Source organism: Eleutherodactylus coqui, chromosome 11 (assembly GCF_035609145.1).
Source record: "Eleutherodactylus coqui strain aEleCoq1 chromosome 11, aEleCoq1.hap1, whole genome shotgun sequence".
NCBI lineage: Eukaryota > Metazoa > Chordata > Amphibia > Anura > Eleutherodactylidae > Eleutherodactylus > Eleutherodactylus coqui.
Genome location: NC_089847.1, coordinates 123,277,495 through 123,293,819, shown reverse-complemented (window position 1 = coordinate 123,293,819; position 16,325 = coordinate 123,277,495). Strand labels below are relative to the sequence as shown.

The 16,325-nt window shown below is 47.3% G+C and overlaps 1 protein-coding gene across 2 annotated transcripts in view; it reads right to left on the bottom strand.

The window, feature by feature from the left end:
* TSPAN18 (tetraspanin 18) overlaps positions 1–16,325 on the bottom strand; it is a 115,781-nt gene that overhangs the window by 31,928 nt on the left and 67,528 nt on the right. The window contains exon 2 of one of the 2 annotated variants that reach the window (XM_066583472.1): positions 13,766–13,870. The exons of the other annotated variant lie outside the window; for it this stretch is intronic. The gene's annotated coding sequence lies outside the window, so the exon portion shown is untranslated. The remainder of the gene's footprint in view (positions 1–13,765; positions 13,871–16,325) is intronic. 2 annotated transcript variants of the gene reach the window in all.

Here is a 16,325-nt window from a genome sequence, read left to right as displayed (position 1 = left end):
GTTGTCTCGCGCCGAACGGGGGGGGGGTTGAAAAAAAAAAAAACCCGTTTCGGCGCGGGACAACCCCTTTAACACTTACCTGAGAACAGCTCATCAACATTTTCCAGCTGGATAACCCCTTTAACCCCTTGAGTGGCGGGTTTCTTCCCCCCCCCCCCCCCCCCTCCCCCGTCAGACCCACCGGGGCAGGTTTTTTAAATGGGCCAATCATTTAATTTCAACTGATTTTCCAATCGCGTTCCAACAGCCATAACTTTTTCATTTTTCCATTGACACGGCCATATGAGGGCTTGATTTTTGCGGGACAAGTTGTACTTTTTGATGGCATCATTTTTGGGTATATATAATGTATTGCATAATTTTGCAAAAAAATTTGGAGGGAGATTGGGGGAAAAAGAAATTCTGCCATTTATTTTTTGGATTTCATTTTTATGGCGTTCAGCGTGCAGAATAAATAGAGAGATAACATTATTCTCTGAGTCAGTACGATTCCGGCAATACCAAGTTTATACAGTTTTTTTATGTTTTGCTATTTTTGTACATTTAAAACATTTTTTCTTAAAGGTTTGCTTTTGTGTCGCCACATTCCAAGAGCCGTATTATTTTTTTTCCATTACCAGCGCTCTAGAAAGCCTTGGTTTTTGCCGGATGAACTTCAGTCTTCATTTATCTAATTTTTAGGAACATGTAAAATTTTGATCGCTTTTTATTCCATTTTTTTCTAGGGGAAGGTTAACAAAATCTGTAATTCTGGCACGTTTTTTATTTTTATTTTTCACTGCATTGTCTGAGCAGTATAAATAATATATTAAAGGGGTTGTCCCGCGGCAGCAAGTGGGGGTATACACTTCTGTATGGCCATATTAATGCACTTTGTAATATACATCGTGCATTAAATATTGGCCATACAGAAGTTATTCACTTACCCCCTCCGGTGCTGGCGTCCCCGTCTCCATGGCGCCGACCAAATGCCTTCTTCTGCCTGGATTAGACGCGCTTGCATGCGCAGAAGACCTGTGCGGCGCGAGCACGCGGGAGCGGGACAGAAGAGGGCAGACTGCACAAGCACATCTAATCCAGGCAGAAGAAGGCATTTGGTCGGCGCCATGGAGACGGGGACGCCAGCACCGGAGGGGGTAAGTGTATAACTTCTGTATGGCTCATATTTAATGCGCGATGTATATTACAAAGTGCATTTAATTGGCCATACAGAAGTGTTTAACCCCAATTGCTGTCGCGGGACAACCCCTTTAAAGTCATTCTACAGGCCGGTACGATTATGCCCATACCAAATTGTCGCCCTCCTTTTGCTATATCTATAATAAAAAAAAACTAAATTATAAAAGAAAAATACATATTTGGTATTGACGCATCCGTAAATATCCGATCTATCAAAGTAGTGCATTACTTACCCTGCACAGTGAACACAGTCCGAAAAAAAAATAAAGAACATCAGAAATGCACTTTTTCAGTCACCCTGTCTCCCAGAAAAAATGCAATAAAAAGTGATCAAAAAGTCGTATGTATTCCGGATTAGTATTATCGTAAACTACAGGACATCCTGCAAAAAATGAGGCCTTGCTGAACTACATCGATGGAAAACTAAAAAAGTTATTGCGCGCAGAAGATGCAGCAGAAAATAATTTAAAAAATTTAATGTCCTTGAAAAAAAATACCACTACAGCAAAAAAAAAAATATACAAGTTTGGTATCGTAGTAATCGTACCGACCCATAGAATAAAGTTATCATGTAATTTTTGTTACTGTTTGTGCGCCGTAGAAGCAAGACGCACTGAAAGATGGCGGAATGTCATTTTTTTCATTTTACTCCACTAAGTATTTTGTAAAAGTTTTTCAGTACATTATATGGTACATGTAATAGCACCATTGAAAAATATAACTCGTCCCGCAAAAAACAAGCCCCCATACAGCGACGTCGATGGATAAATAAAGGAGTTACGATTTTTTTAAAAAGGGGGTGAAAAAAAGGGACTGCGTCATTAAGGGGTTAAACAATGTACTAACTTCCTCCTCTGGGTCATTACGATGCAGGGATACCACATAGCCCTTTACATGCTGCAGTTGTATAGACCGCGGCATGTAAAGGGTTAACACAGCAGAGACCGGAGGTTTTCTCCATTCTCTGCTGTGTAGAGCTGGTGCCTGGCTATCCTCTGACAGCCAAGCATCAGCTTTCCCTGCCACATAGACCATCCCTGGCTTCTGACAAGCCGATGGTCTCCATGGCAACCTGTAAACAAAGCAGTGCAGGAGTTTGAAAATAGAAGCGGGAGATGGCCGGCAGATCGGCAATATCTTCCTGCTTCTGTTTTTCAAAGTCCTGCACTGCTCTGTGTGGGTCTGTGCAGGCAGAGCACACTGCCACAGCTAATGGCAATGTGCTCTGCAGCTCCCATAGTGAAACAGTCCAGAAAGCTTCCGGGCTATATAGCTATGGGCAGTGGAGCTCCTCCCGGAAAATTTCCAGGTGTGCCACTCAAGGGTTCAAAGTTTGTCCAAGGTCAGTAAAACAGGGCTGCTTTTTTTCCCCAAACACAGCGCCACCCTTGTCCGTAGATTGTGTCTGGTATTGCAGCTCAGCTCCCATTCACTTCAATGGAGCTGAGCTGCAATACCACACACAACCCTATAGACAAGGGTGGCACTGTGTTTGGAAGAAAGCAGCCATGTTTCTCTAACCCTAGACCATCCCTTTATGTTTTAAAGGGAGTTATTATCAGTGCCCTACAATGATAGGGTGGGCACCAAAATGGGCCCCCACACAGATTGCCTGCAAGAAGCCTCGAAGACCCCTAGCATTGACCCACCTACACCAGTGTATAACATGACTAAGTGTAGGATCGGAAAGCGATTTTTCCAGCTATACAATACTTAAAGTTATTCTACTTTTTAATACTCCAGTCACTTCCAGAGCTGCATTCAAACTTTTACAGGTTGCCCTTGGAAACAGGCTGCACTGAGTATAGTGTATGGTGTGCTAAGTATGTTTCCTATAGACTCCCATAATGCATTCCTCACTGGTAATAGTAGAATCCTGGATGCAGCTTTGGATGTGAATGGAGTACAATGTATATTTTTTGATATATAAAACAAAAAGTTTTGCCAACTTATTCAATGTGATATGTAGCTGTGTGTGACCTGTGTAAGTGGAGGTGGTATACAGGTTGTGGCCCCCTACCCCCCGTACCCCTCCCAATACAGGCTAGCTTTCGCAGTGCAGCAAGCGGTGAGTATTTTTGTGCCCGTCCCCTGGCATCCTTCTCCGTATGATGTTTTTCACCCACATCCAAGTTCAGCAAGAATTAGTTAATCCCAAGCAGCAGTGACAGTGGCGCGATATTCCCAGGATGCCCGGCGTTTTACAGTCACTTCTGCTGACAGCTCTGGATCCGCTGCGGCTTCTATAAACTTTTAATTACCTAATCCATTCTCGGAGTTGTCTTTTTGTTCCCGGTTTGGTGACTCGGCCCATCTGTCAGCTGTTAATAGGTGCAAAATTCATCTGTCAGGGAGGCCGGCTGGTCGGCAGCGAGATTACTGCGCCAGTAAAACCGCTGTCAGATCACTTATTATACTATCGGGTTACAGCAGAGTGTCTGAGCCGGGGAAGGAGCGGCGCCATCTGTGGTCCGGGTCATCCTGGCACATGGGGAAATGTAGAGTCAGCCCAGTCGCCCTCTATGGGATGGACCGTCACGGCTATTGACCCCCATATTCACATCTGGGAAAGCTGGGTGACAACCACTATGACCGCCATAACGGCTGCCAAGGAACTATCACGCCTCGCTCACACAGCGGAATCTGACCTGGATCTGTCCGAAGCCGGTGTCACATGGGCGACAAAATCGTGCGACCAAGCAAAAAATAAAATACAAATATTGCAGCATGTCCTAATGGTCGGGGGTCTCACTGATGAGATCCCCACCCATCTCAAGAAAAGGGGTCCCCCATCCTCATCATGGTGGGGTTACTGCACCCCCCCGCAGTCAGGAGAATGAATGGAGCGCCGGTCACACAAGCGCACTTGCGCTCCGTTCACTGTCAGTGAGGCTGCGGAGATAGCCAAGCGGCAGCCCCATTCAAATGAATGGAGCGCTAATCGTGCACGCTCAATCTGCGCTCCATTCACAGTGATGTCTCCGCAGGGGGGAAGAGACCCCCACAGTGTAAGGCAGAACGGGTCATGGTGGTTCCATTTTCCAGATCGGCCAGGATCTCAGCAGTGAGACCCCCACTGAACCGAAAGTTATCCCCTATCCTGCGGATAACTTGCAATTGTGACTGGGCCCCTAAGCCAGGGTTCCAAAGGCGCCACTCGCCACTGTGTCAACCAGGACCGCCATCGCCATGGCCCAACCTCGGCACCGCACCGCAACGTCTAGTAGTTTTAATCACTCACATCTTTACTTGGTCTGACTCTTCCCTCACTACTAGTGGCCAGAGTTACATATCAATGGCTAAGAGGGTCACAGAGGGGCAATATACATTGGTTGGGGGGCACAGAGGGGTCACTTTACATCTGTGGGGGCACAGAATAGGACACTACACTTTAAGATGAGAGGGAGAGAAAAAGAGACTGTACCTGTGTGGGGGTCACCAGAGGGGGCACTATACCTATGTGGGGGTTGCCAGAGGGGGCACTATACCTATGTGGGGGTCGCCACAGGGGGCACTATACCTATGTGGGGGTCGCCACAGGGGGCACTATACCTGTGTGGGGGTCGCCAGAGGAGGCACTATACCTATGTGGGGGTCGCCAGAGGAGGCACTATACCTGTGTGGGGGTCGCCAGAGGAGGCACTATACCTATGTGGGGGTCGCCAGAGGGGGCACTATACCTGTGTGGGGGTCGCCAGAGGAGGCACTATACCTGTGTGGGGGTCGCCAGAGGAGGCACTATACCTATGTGGGGGTCGCCAGAGGGGGACTATACCTGTGTGGGGGTTGCAGAGGGAGACTATACCTGTGTGGGGGTTGCCAGAGGGGGCACTATACCTATGTGGGGGTCGCCAGAGGGGGCACTATACCTATGTGGGGGTCGCCAGAGGGGGCACTATACCTGTGTGGGGGTCGCCAGAGGAGGCACTATACCTGTGTGGGGGTCGCCAGAGGAGGCACTATACCTATGTGGGGGTCGCCAGCGGGGGACTATACCTGTGTGGGAGTTGCAGAGGGGGCACTATACCTGTGTGGGAGTTGCAGAGGGGGCACTATACCTGTGTGGGAGTTGCAGAAGGGGACTATACCTGTGTGGGAGTTGCAGAGGGGGCACTATACCTGTGTGGGGGTCGCCAGAGGGGGACTATACCTGTGTGGGAGTTGCAGAGGGGGACTATACCTGTGTGGGAGTTGCAGAGGGGGACTATACCTGTGTGGGAGTTGCAGAGGGGGCACTATACCTATGTGGGGGTCGCCAGCGGGGGACTATACCTGTGTGGGAGTTGCAGAGGGGGCACTATACCTGTGTGGGAGTTGCAGAGGGGGCACTATACCTGTGTGGGAGTTGCAGAGGGGGCACTATACCTGTGTGGGGGTCGCCAGAGGAGGACTATACCTGTGTGGGAGTTGCAGAGGGGGACTATACCTGTGTGGGGGTCGCCAGAGGAGGACTATACCTGTGTGGGAGTTGCAGAGGGGGACTATACCTGTGTGGGGGTCGCCAGAGGGGGACTATACCTGTGTGGGAGTTGCAGAGGGGGCACTATACCTGTGTGGGAGTTGCAGAGGGGGACTATACCTGTGTGGGAGTTGCAGAGGGGGCACTATACCTGTGTGGGGGTCGCCAGAGGAGGACTATACCTGTGTGGGAGTTGCAGAGGGGGACTATACCTGTGTGGGGGTCGCCAGAGGGGGACTATACCTGTGTGGGGGTTGCAGAGCGGGCACTATACCCGTGTGGGGGTCGCCAGAGGGGGACTATACCTGTGTGGGGGTTGCAGAGGGAGACTATACCTGTGTGGGAGTTGCAGAGGGGGCACTATACCTGTGTGGGGGTCGCCAGAGGGGGACTATACCTGTGTGGGAGTTGCAGAGGGGGCACTATACCTGTGTGGGAGTTGCAGAGGGGGACTATACCTGTGTGGGAGTTGCAGAGGGGGCACTATACCTGTGTGGGGTTGCCAGAGGGGGACTATACCTGTGTGGGGGTTGCAGAGCGGGCACTATACCCGTGTGGGGGTTGCCAGAGGGGGCACTATACCCGTGTGGGGATTGCAGAGGGAGACTATACCTGTGTGGGGGTTGCAGAGCGGGCACTATACCCGTGTGGGGGTTGCCAGAGGGGGCACTATACCCGTGTGGGGATTGCAGAGGGAGACTATACCTGTGTGGGGGTTGCAGAGGGGGCACTATACCTGTGTCAGGATTGTAAGAGGGGGCACTATACCTGTGTCAGGATTGTAAGAGGGGCCACTATACCTGCGTCTTGGTTACATTAATTGGGTAGGGAGAACGAAGAGGAGGGGGGCAGAAAACAGAGCTAAAAATCGTATCGCACGTACATCTGACATGCGAATTTCAGGCGATGAAAGCTTTTCACACGCATGAAAATCTCATGTCCAATAACGCGATTTTCTTGCAAATCACATTGCCCTTGCAGTGATAGTCACATTTTTACACGTGCAATATCGCCTGCGTTTCTCCGACCGCTATCACGCTTGCCCGTGTAAATTTTTTCACTGCGAAATTCGCAGCGATTTTTTTTTCTCCAGGCGTCTATGGGACTTGTTAATGTTAAAATCGCATCGTGCAAAATCGCGATTTGTCGCTATGCGTTTTTGACATTGGAAAGCCCCATAGACACCTGAAAAAAAACCGCAGCAAATTCGCAAACTCTAGTGAGTAGTCACCGTAAGAGCACAGAAGAAAAAACGAGTAATCAAAATGATATTTCATCTCCAGAGAGCATCCAAGTATTCATATCCCGGAGAGCGAGCGATAGATCAAACCCCAATACAACGGAAACACCGAACTACCTCACCGCAATCCATAAAGTGAAGTCATGTCGTAATTAACAAGTCTGTTCCAGATGATTGTATCTCCCTCGCTCCTTACTAATCCCATCCCCTCGATGGCTGAGGATACAAAGTGTCTTCAGCTGCTCCATGACACCCACAGAGCATTAACCACGGGCCGGCGGACCGGTCACCGCATGTAATAGGGTGAGCGGCCATGATGGAAACCATTAGAATAATGGCCAGCAGATTGTCCTGTTGGCCGCAGATCAACATTTGCAGACGGCAGCCTCAACGATGACTAAGGCAAACATTTTAAGAGATTCCAAGCTTTTACCGCCTCTGCTCCCTTCACCCCGGCCGCCCCGCCATACCGTCCATTATCCGACACTCTGATAATGACCGCGGCCGATCTGTCGGCTCTAATAGGGATGCTTTCACTTCATTTCATGCTTCACGTCTGCAGAAGCCAATTCAATCAATGTCATGTGACTCGTGGCGCCCGTGACGCATCCCTGTCGCCAGTTGGCTGCTACAGTCTAAGGTTATCTCCAGACGGGCGATTTTTTTATTCGGATGAACAATTGACCTTTGGTGCGCAAATGCGCAGAAAGATAGAGCATGTGATATTATTTTTGGTGTGGCCAGAAATGCGCACGGAGAATAGGCGCATGTGAGCAAACCCGTTGAAATCAATGGGTTCTATTCGCTACGTATCGCTCGCACATATTTAGTGCGTGCAAATGCGACCGTGTGAAGCCGCTCTTAGGCTCCGATCCTTTCATGTGCGTGAAACAAACGCCTGAGGATCGCGGCTTCACGGAAGCGATGCCAGGCGTTTCTGAATCCAAAACGCTTTGCATCACCATGAAAAACGCACGTTGGCAAGCGCCATATCTTGCCCGCATATCATACTTGTCCGCATGAATGTAGCCTAAGGCTCCGTTAACACGGGCGAGAAATCGTTCGCACTTTTCAGTCATGCCGCAGCCGCCACACGTGATTTCATCCTTTACCGGATATGCTATAACTACCGTGTTTCCCCAAAATAAGACAGTGTCTTATATTAATTTTTGTTCAAAAAGGTTTAACTTTTTTTTTTTACATGTATAGCTGCCTGGACACTATTTAAATTGACTTTTTTAATTAACTGTTAGCAGGGCTTAATTTTGGAGTAGGTCTTATATTTCAAGCATCCTCAAAAAGCCTGAAAAATCATTTTGCATCCTCAAAAATTCTGGAAAATCATGCTATGTCTTATTTTCAGGGTATGTCTTATTTTCAGGGAAACAGGGTACCACTTCCAGAATCCACACCGATTGGCTGAACGGGATTTGACCAATTTCTCCCCATTCCATATACTTTAGTGGAGACAAGGTTGCGCGTAAACAGTCACTGACGAGGATGAAGAATGTGGTGGCCGCGGATTTAGGAGTGGGATCAGCTAGTATTTGCATATAGTTGGTATTTATCATAATGGTGTCGTCTTATGTGGCAGAAGACCACTTGGGTCCTGGTGCGCCCCCCCCCCCCCCCTATAACTGTCCCTTAACTGCATGCACCATAAGAGAAAACCCATATCGACCAAGAACCTTCAGGGTAGATTAAGAGGGTGAAAGGTTGTGCAAGCGGCCGGAGAAGTCCTCAACTCCTCCAGAGCTCTCTGTATTCATAGGTGGCTTTTTCTTATTTTCGGCTCCTTTCTATGTCAGGGGTTTTATTTGTTGCTATAGTAATGGCCAGCAGGACTCGTGTTCATTGAAATCCCTGTTTATTGAGGTGTTCTCGAGCCGCCTCTCTTCTTTTAACACCTTCGTCACATCTCAGGGAGGAAGGAGGTCGCCTCCGGTCTGCTTGACAGACAGAGATATTCTTCATCTACAGAGAAAAAACCTCCTTTCATCCGGGAGGACAGCGGAATTATATTACAAGGAGCCAGCGCCAAACAAACACATAATTCATCTGAGCAATGGGCATAAAAATATAACCCAACCATAAACACAACCCAACAAGATCTAGTCTATAGGAGGAACGGCGGCACAGCCAACGGGGCCCGAAACTATGGAGGGGGACCAAACACAGGGCCATTTACTGCACAGCAGAAGGTTGTCGTCTTCATCTCCATATACACCCATATATACAGTAGATAGATCGCGTCCAATATGTCTGCCGGTTATCTTGGAGGACGACAGCAGCACAGATCTCTCACCTGTCTGCATCAGTTATTACAATGTAGCAATGTAAGTAAAATGTGTCCGATTAGCTCACTGAGGATTGGACGGAAGGAAGAAAGAGAGAGGGAAGAAGAAAGGAAAGAGGAAAGAGAAAGGGAAAGAAGGAAAGAAAAGGAAAGAGGAAGGAAAGGAAAGAGAAAGAAAAGGGAAAGAGAATGGAAGGAAAGAGGAAGGAAGAAAGGGGAAAGAAGGAAAGAAAAGGAAAGAAGAAGGAAAGGAAAGAGAAAGGAAAGGGAAAGAGAATGGAAGGAAAGAGGAAGGAAGAAAGGGGAAAGAAGGAAAGAGGAAGGAAGAAAGATGAAAGAAGGAAAGAGAGGGGAAGGAAAGGAGGAAAGGCAAGAGAAAGGAAAGAAGGAGGGAAGGAAAAAGAGAAATAAGCAGGGAAGGAAAGAGTAAGGAAGAAGGAAAGGAAAGGGAAAGAAAGAAGGAAGAAAAAAAGGAAGGAAAGAGAAGGGAATGAAGGGAAAGAAACTGTTAGGTTGTGCTGCTGGGACCTGTTGTGCTATGGGTTTGCAGGAGCACACTTCCACGGGTGTGGCATTTTTGTGCGGGCTGGGTGGGGAGTTCTTCAGCCAGCCAATCACCACAGGTCTGTTACATATAAATACCAGCCCCTCTGGCTAGAGGTAGCAGGTTTCCTCATTCCCCCTGGTGTTTACATTCATGCATGTAGGTATGAACAGTGATGTGTGGTGCGTATCTGTGCAGGGTGCCAAACATTAGGTATAAACATTCCTGTTCTGTGTTGCATGCAATCCCTGGTGTGAACTGTGTCCTCTTCAGCTCTGGATCGTTTTTCATCCTGGGCAAGTTAGGTCCTTAGGTTCCAGTGTGGGGCGATCCCTATTGGGATGATCACCCTGCATGCAGGCAGGATTTATGTGGAAATTGTCTTGTGAGAGTAGGGACCCACGAGACAACAAGGACCCTTGTCGGCGGGCTCGTGGGCTTAAGTATCTTGGCCAAAATACAAACCAATACCTCATACCATATCTACTCCATGTGTTTATGCGTGCAGGTATGCTAGGTGAGTGTTTTGGGTGTTTGTCAGTCCCTGGTTTATGTCTGTTTGCAAGTCCCGTTTGAGTTACCGAGTTTACGTATGAAGGAGATGTGACAGAAAAAAGGAACGAGAAAGGGAGGAGGGAAGGAAAGAAGGAAGAAAGGTGGAGAGTTGCAAGAAACAGTATGGGAACCCTTGAAATTAATAACTTGTAAATCCCCCTTTTGCAACAATCAGCTCCACCAAATTTTTCCTGTAGCTGCAAATAAGATTTGTGCATTTTTGGACCATTCCATTCCTCCCTGCAAATGTTTCAGTTCATCAATATTTCTGGGATGCACATCACTCTTCAGAGCATACAACAGCAGATTAGTAATCAATGCAGAGGTCCAGGTAATCTAAAGGGCTCACTTACTCACAAATGCAGATATATAGATTTGCCTGGCTTTGTGACTGCCTCTAGTGGCAATGGACTGAAATGCTCTTTGTGTAAAAGAAGACACTGTAACAAAAAGCACTCATCATTTTTTGGATATGGAAACTTGTTGTCCATTTCCAACAACCCCTGCTTATCTATTCCGGTTGCATTCTACATGCTGATAGTGGGAGGATCCCTGTAAAAGCTTCTGCAATTAACTGGAGAGAGTACGGAGAACTACAAATTTCAGCTGAACACAGCGTTGGTGGGCCAACTAACGTGTCTGACCGTTCCATGGCACAGATGGGCTATAACAGCAGATGACCAGTTCCAGCGCCATTGTATCTAAGAGTAACAGGTAGGCGAGACTCCAATGCGCAAAACAGCACAAACACTGTATCTCTGAGCAGTAGAAAAACATCTCCAGGTCAGATGAATCCAGATTTCTGTTGCTGATGGGAAGTCAGAATTTGGCGCAAGCACATGACTCAATGACCCTTCCCGTTAGGCTGGTGGAGGTGCAGTAAAAGGTGTGGGGAATGTTCTCTTAGCACACCGTGTCCTCTGATTCCTTCGACTGGATGCATGATGAACTTCTGTGGTTCTGAAGGCCAAAGGAGGTCCAACGTGCTACCAGATGGGGATCTCTTATAAACTGGCCATTCCTTACTGTTCTACATCTATTTTTTAATCCATAAGTCTTTATAAGCCTGATAGCTCAGAGCCGAAAACTCTTTCTTCGAAGAGGGGTAGGCTTGGTGTCACGACTCGAGGCATCTTCTTAACATCTTGTTCATTGATTCTCTTGCTGAGCTCTGATCCGTCTCATCTCAATAACCCAACGTCTTTATTGCAAGTGATGGTTGGGTTAACAGTGATGGATCGGCCATTGTCCGGGAGATACAAATTGGCCCCATACTTAAAACGAGCCGCAGCTTCTCGTACATTCCCTCAGTGTGACTAGTATCCTTCACCGAGTCCCACAGTCCATTAAATGGTCCAGGCTAATAATTCCCTGCATCAGTAAGTTATTTTCCCCTCTGAAAGGAGAGGATTTGTTATGTCTGTCATGAGGCCAGCTGGCTGCGCTTCCCCTAATGTATGTGACCACGGCGTAGAAGCTGGCCGCGACGCTGCAATCTGTCACACCAAAGCAGAACACTTTGCTCTGGACATTTTCAGACGTCTCCGATATCTCACTCAGGAGTCTTGCTCAATCTTTTTCCAACTTCTTCCTAAATCTCATTTATGAGACCATTATCCCTTTGCATTTGTAGGGCTCGGCTTTCATGAGGTCATTAATTTCAGCTGTGTTTTGTCAAAGGCGAGACCTATCTGTCTGTCAACCGGGCTGAACCATCTGAGATGCCTGCACCGCCGTGTCAACCATAGACATTGTTAAAGCCATTGTCCCAACTCCTCGCCTAAGTGACATCTGTTCAACTGCCACCCGAAATCCTCGGGGATCAGCGGTTATCGTCATGGAAGCCAACGGCAGCCATGTATATCCCCTACAGGAGTTTGCGGTATTATATGGCACCCATCCAGTCAGTTTTGCTGCAGCACCACCCCTCCTCTACGGCAGGAGTATGCTCTAATACAGTAGGACACACAGACGTGGTTGTGCCAAATGTAACATTCATCCCTTATCTGCAGGATTGGTGATGAGGGTATGATTGGTGAAAGTCCCTGAAGCCTTTCCTGCTTACATTCATGACTCCGTTAAATACAGCTGAAGTCCTTGCATATGACTCCGGACGTGCGCAGTATCAATATGCTTGTTTTATGCTTTGTGCTTCCGACTATTAATAGTGACAGTTTGGAAAAGTCTAAGACATGTGAGTGACCATCACCGTCCCAAATCAGATAAAGGCTGGCGCTGTTCAGTGTGAAGGAGACATTGGTCTCACCTATATAATGGACAGCAAAAATCTTCAAGACCCAAGCTTATGACTGCAATATATTTTCCAGAATCCTACAGTAAAGCGTACACTTTACTGTAAAGGGGTTAAAATTACAGGTACAAAGGCAGAATTTTGGTTTTAATGTAGCTTTTGATGTCAATACATCTTGTAGTATACTCCAGAGCTGTACTCACTATTCTGCTGGTGGTGGAGTCATTGTGTACATTCATTACTTATCCTGTACTGATCCTGAGTTACATCCTGTATTATACTCCAGAGCTGCACTCACTATTCTGCTGGTGGTAGAGTCACTGTGTACATTCATTACTTATCCTGTACTGATCCTGAGTTACATCCTGTATTATATTCCAGAGCTGCACTCACTATTCTGCTGGTGGAGTCACTGTGTACATACATTACTTATCCTGAGTTACATCCTGTATTATATTCCAGAGCTGCACTCACTATTCTGCTGGTGGAGTCACTGTATACTTACATTACTTATCCTGTACTGATCCTGAGTTACATCCAGTATTATACCCCAGAGCTGCACTCACTATTCTGCTGGTGGAGTCACTGTGTACATACATTACTTATTCTGTACTGATCCTGAGTTACATCCTGTATTATACCCCAGAGCTGCACTCACTATTCTGCTGGTGGAGTCACTGTGTACATACATTACTTATCCTGTACTGATCCTGAGTTACATCCTGTATTATGCTCCAGAGCTGCACTCACTATTCTGCTGGTGGAGTCACTGTGTACATACATTACTTATCCTGTACTGATCCTGAGTTACATCTTGTATTATACTCCAGAGCTGCACTCACTATTCTGCTGGTGGAGTCACTGTGTACATACATTACTTATCCTGTACTGATCCTGAGTTACATCCTGTATTATACTCCAGAGCTGCACTCACTATTCTGCTGGTGGGGTCACTGTGTACATACATTACTTATCCTGTACTGATCCTGAGTTACATCCTGTATTATACCCCAGAGCTGCACTCACTATTCTGCTGGTGGAGTCACTGTGTACATACATTACTCCGCTTTCCCACTTCCCTTTGCAATCATACACCCTGCACTCCATTATCATTACACAACAAGACAGAGTTACCATTCAGGGGTCTGGGAAAGCTGGGTGCCAACTGCATTTGACACAATCCACTACACCAGACACTTGACGTCAGGCTAGTCTCTTAGTTGGGTATTGGAGTCGCTCACCTCAATGCAGCCGAAAAGCTCCAGGCAAGGTAGACCTCAGGTTTGACAAACACTCATCAATCAGGGCCGCTGGCTACCGTCCAGAGCAGGACCTCCCAGGAGCTCCTGAAAAACAGACACCGAACATGAAGGGGCTGCACCACTGAGCTTGTCATGCAGTAAACAGGTTGTCAACACATTTGTCTGCAGTCATTTCTAAGAGTCCTCAGGACTGACAGCACAAGGTGCCTCAGTGCCCATCTCTAGTGATGCCCAAGAAGCCTGAAACACCGGGGGCACCTTCCATGTGTGGGCACTCGCTCTCCAGCAGGTAATCCGCCTGTCATCGAGCGCTTCACATACTTCTCTAACAAATCCGTCATCTGTGCGACGTCTCTGGCGGATCGCTGCTCGCTAGTAATTGTTCGCTGTGGGAATCATTAGCATCATCCCTTTAGTAGACGGCAAGAAGACTGCCTTCTTTAAAGTTGGCAGACGGGCACCTTGCTTGCAGCTACACATGTAATGTGCCCCACTATATACACCTTCCCAATAAAAATGGGTATAACCCACCTTCCATGACACGTACATGGGCACACCATGGGAAAAAAAGCTTACGGTACCCTCATAAGAGAGCAAACCATAGTACCCCTTTTGTGCCAACCATAATGCCTCAGAAAAGTCAGTTTAATTTCAATTTAGGTATCTGATACTATTCCAATGAGGGGCAGCTATAATTTTTGTACATGGCAGCAACAGGGCCCCTGTAATACACTGTGCCAACCACAGCACCCCTTAGGTGCCAGTCTTAGGTGCATATAATTACAAGGTGCAGTTCTAGTAGGCAGCCAGTGTCCCTATTGTGCCAACCAGGGGTCCTAATAAGTGCCAGTCTGATCTCCCTGTAAGTTTTAGATACTGTATCTATAGTGCCAGCTATAGCTGCCCTACACATGTCAGCTAGGAACAGACTAGTCAACTGTGTAACTGTAAGGGACTCGCCCTTAAGGGGTTAATGCTGCCTCTGAAAGGGCTGAAGGTATGGCAGTGCCGGGGTGTACCAGGCTTAAGATGTCAGCTCCAAAAAGGACGGAGCATGCTCACTGGGAACTTTCTGATGGCTGGAGCTCTGGCTATATAAAGGACCATTTTTGCTGTGTCAGCTGTACTGAGGCCAGTAGGGACTGTGTATGAGAGGTGAGGTGTTGCTGAAGTGTGCAGAGAAGTGGTGCAAAAGTCTGCAGAGAAGATGCTGCCGGAGGAAGACTGGAAACGGACAGTGAGAGCCTGGATCCCTGGAAGTGAGAAGCTGACCAAAGGGCTCAGAAGCCAGAGAGAGCGCTGACCAAAGGGCTCAGAAGCCAGAGAAAGCGCTGACCAATGGGCTCCAAAAAGGAGAAAATAGCCATGCTACAGCCACAGCCTGCTGGAGACATCAGGACTGTGACCAAGAGCATCAGGAACAATGCGGTGGAAGGTATTCCTCATGTGAGGCAGTGAAAGTAGTGACCCCCCAACGCAACACAACCGTAAGTGGGGTCAGCCTCCAACAATTAGGTGTGCACACTGTCAGGGACATAGTAGTTAGCAGGCATGTCATACAGCATTACTGATACTGTTTCCCACATTATTGTTATTGTGCATTGAGCTTTAGTTAGTGTCAGGTAAATCTGTAGTAAAAGGTATTATTATGACGTTACACGCTTTTATGTCTTTGTTCATAAAAAAAAATTGCATATTTTTGTAACTCTGTCTGCGGTATCGTATCCTGAATCTGTGTCCCAATACCACCACCCGCCAAAGAACTGCTCCCTGCAAAGGGGAAATTAAATGTGTTGTCTGTTTTGGAAGTGCTCCCTGATGGAACCTCCAGCAATTAGCTCTAATCTGTGGAAGAACCCGGTAGTAAGTGTTCCATTTCACTGCAGTGCCTCCACAGGTGAAGTTAAGTGCTGTTCAATGCCCATTCGGACAATCGGTTATCTGTGGAATACAGGACAGGTTCTTCAGAGAGAGATGATCTTTGTAGACACTCAACTCTGGTCAAGTAGTGCTGTTCTTGGAAGAAAGCAGGCATATGGTCCACCTCTTTGTTGGTTGGAGAATTTGGAGGTCAACCACAGATAGGAAGGAGATATATGGACATCCTCCATTGTTGAGCCCTCTGGCACTGCAATATTCTCCAACCAATGAGATACAGATATGGACAGATGGAAGTCATCCATATACTCAGATCAATATAGACACCTCCATACCATAATAACTTCATGTCTTTTAATTTTCCACCCTGCCCAAACAACATCCAACAAGATTAATGATCAAGCTGACTCAACCAATTGCGGTCTCTTTCATAAAGGGTTTCTCCACCATTGGCCACTATCACCATACAGCCAGAACTTGACTTTGTAGAGACACATCCTGACTCAGGGTCTGTAAGACACTTCCAGACCACATTACTACTACTTCTGTGCAGGTTTGAAGAGGCTGAATGTTTTTGTATCCTCGGCAGGAGCCGAAGAAGGGAAGACTCTTTAGTCTTCTGGTCCATGCTTTTTCCATCCATCAACCTAAAACTCTTTAT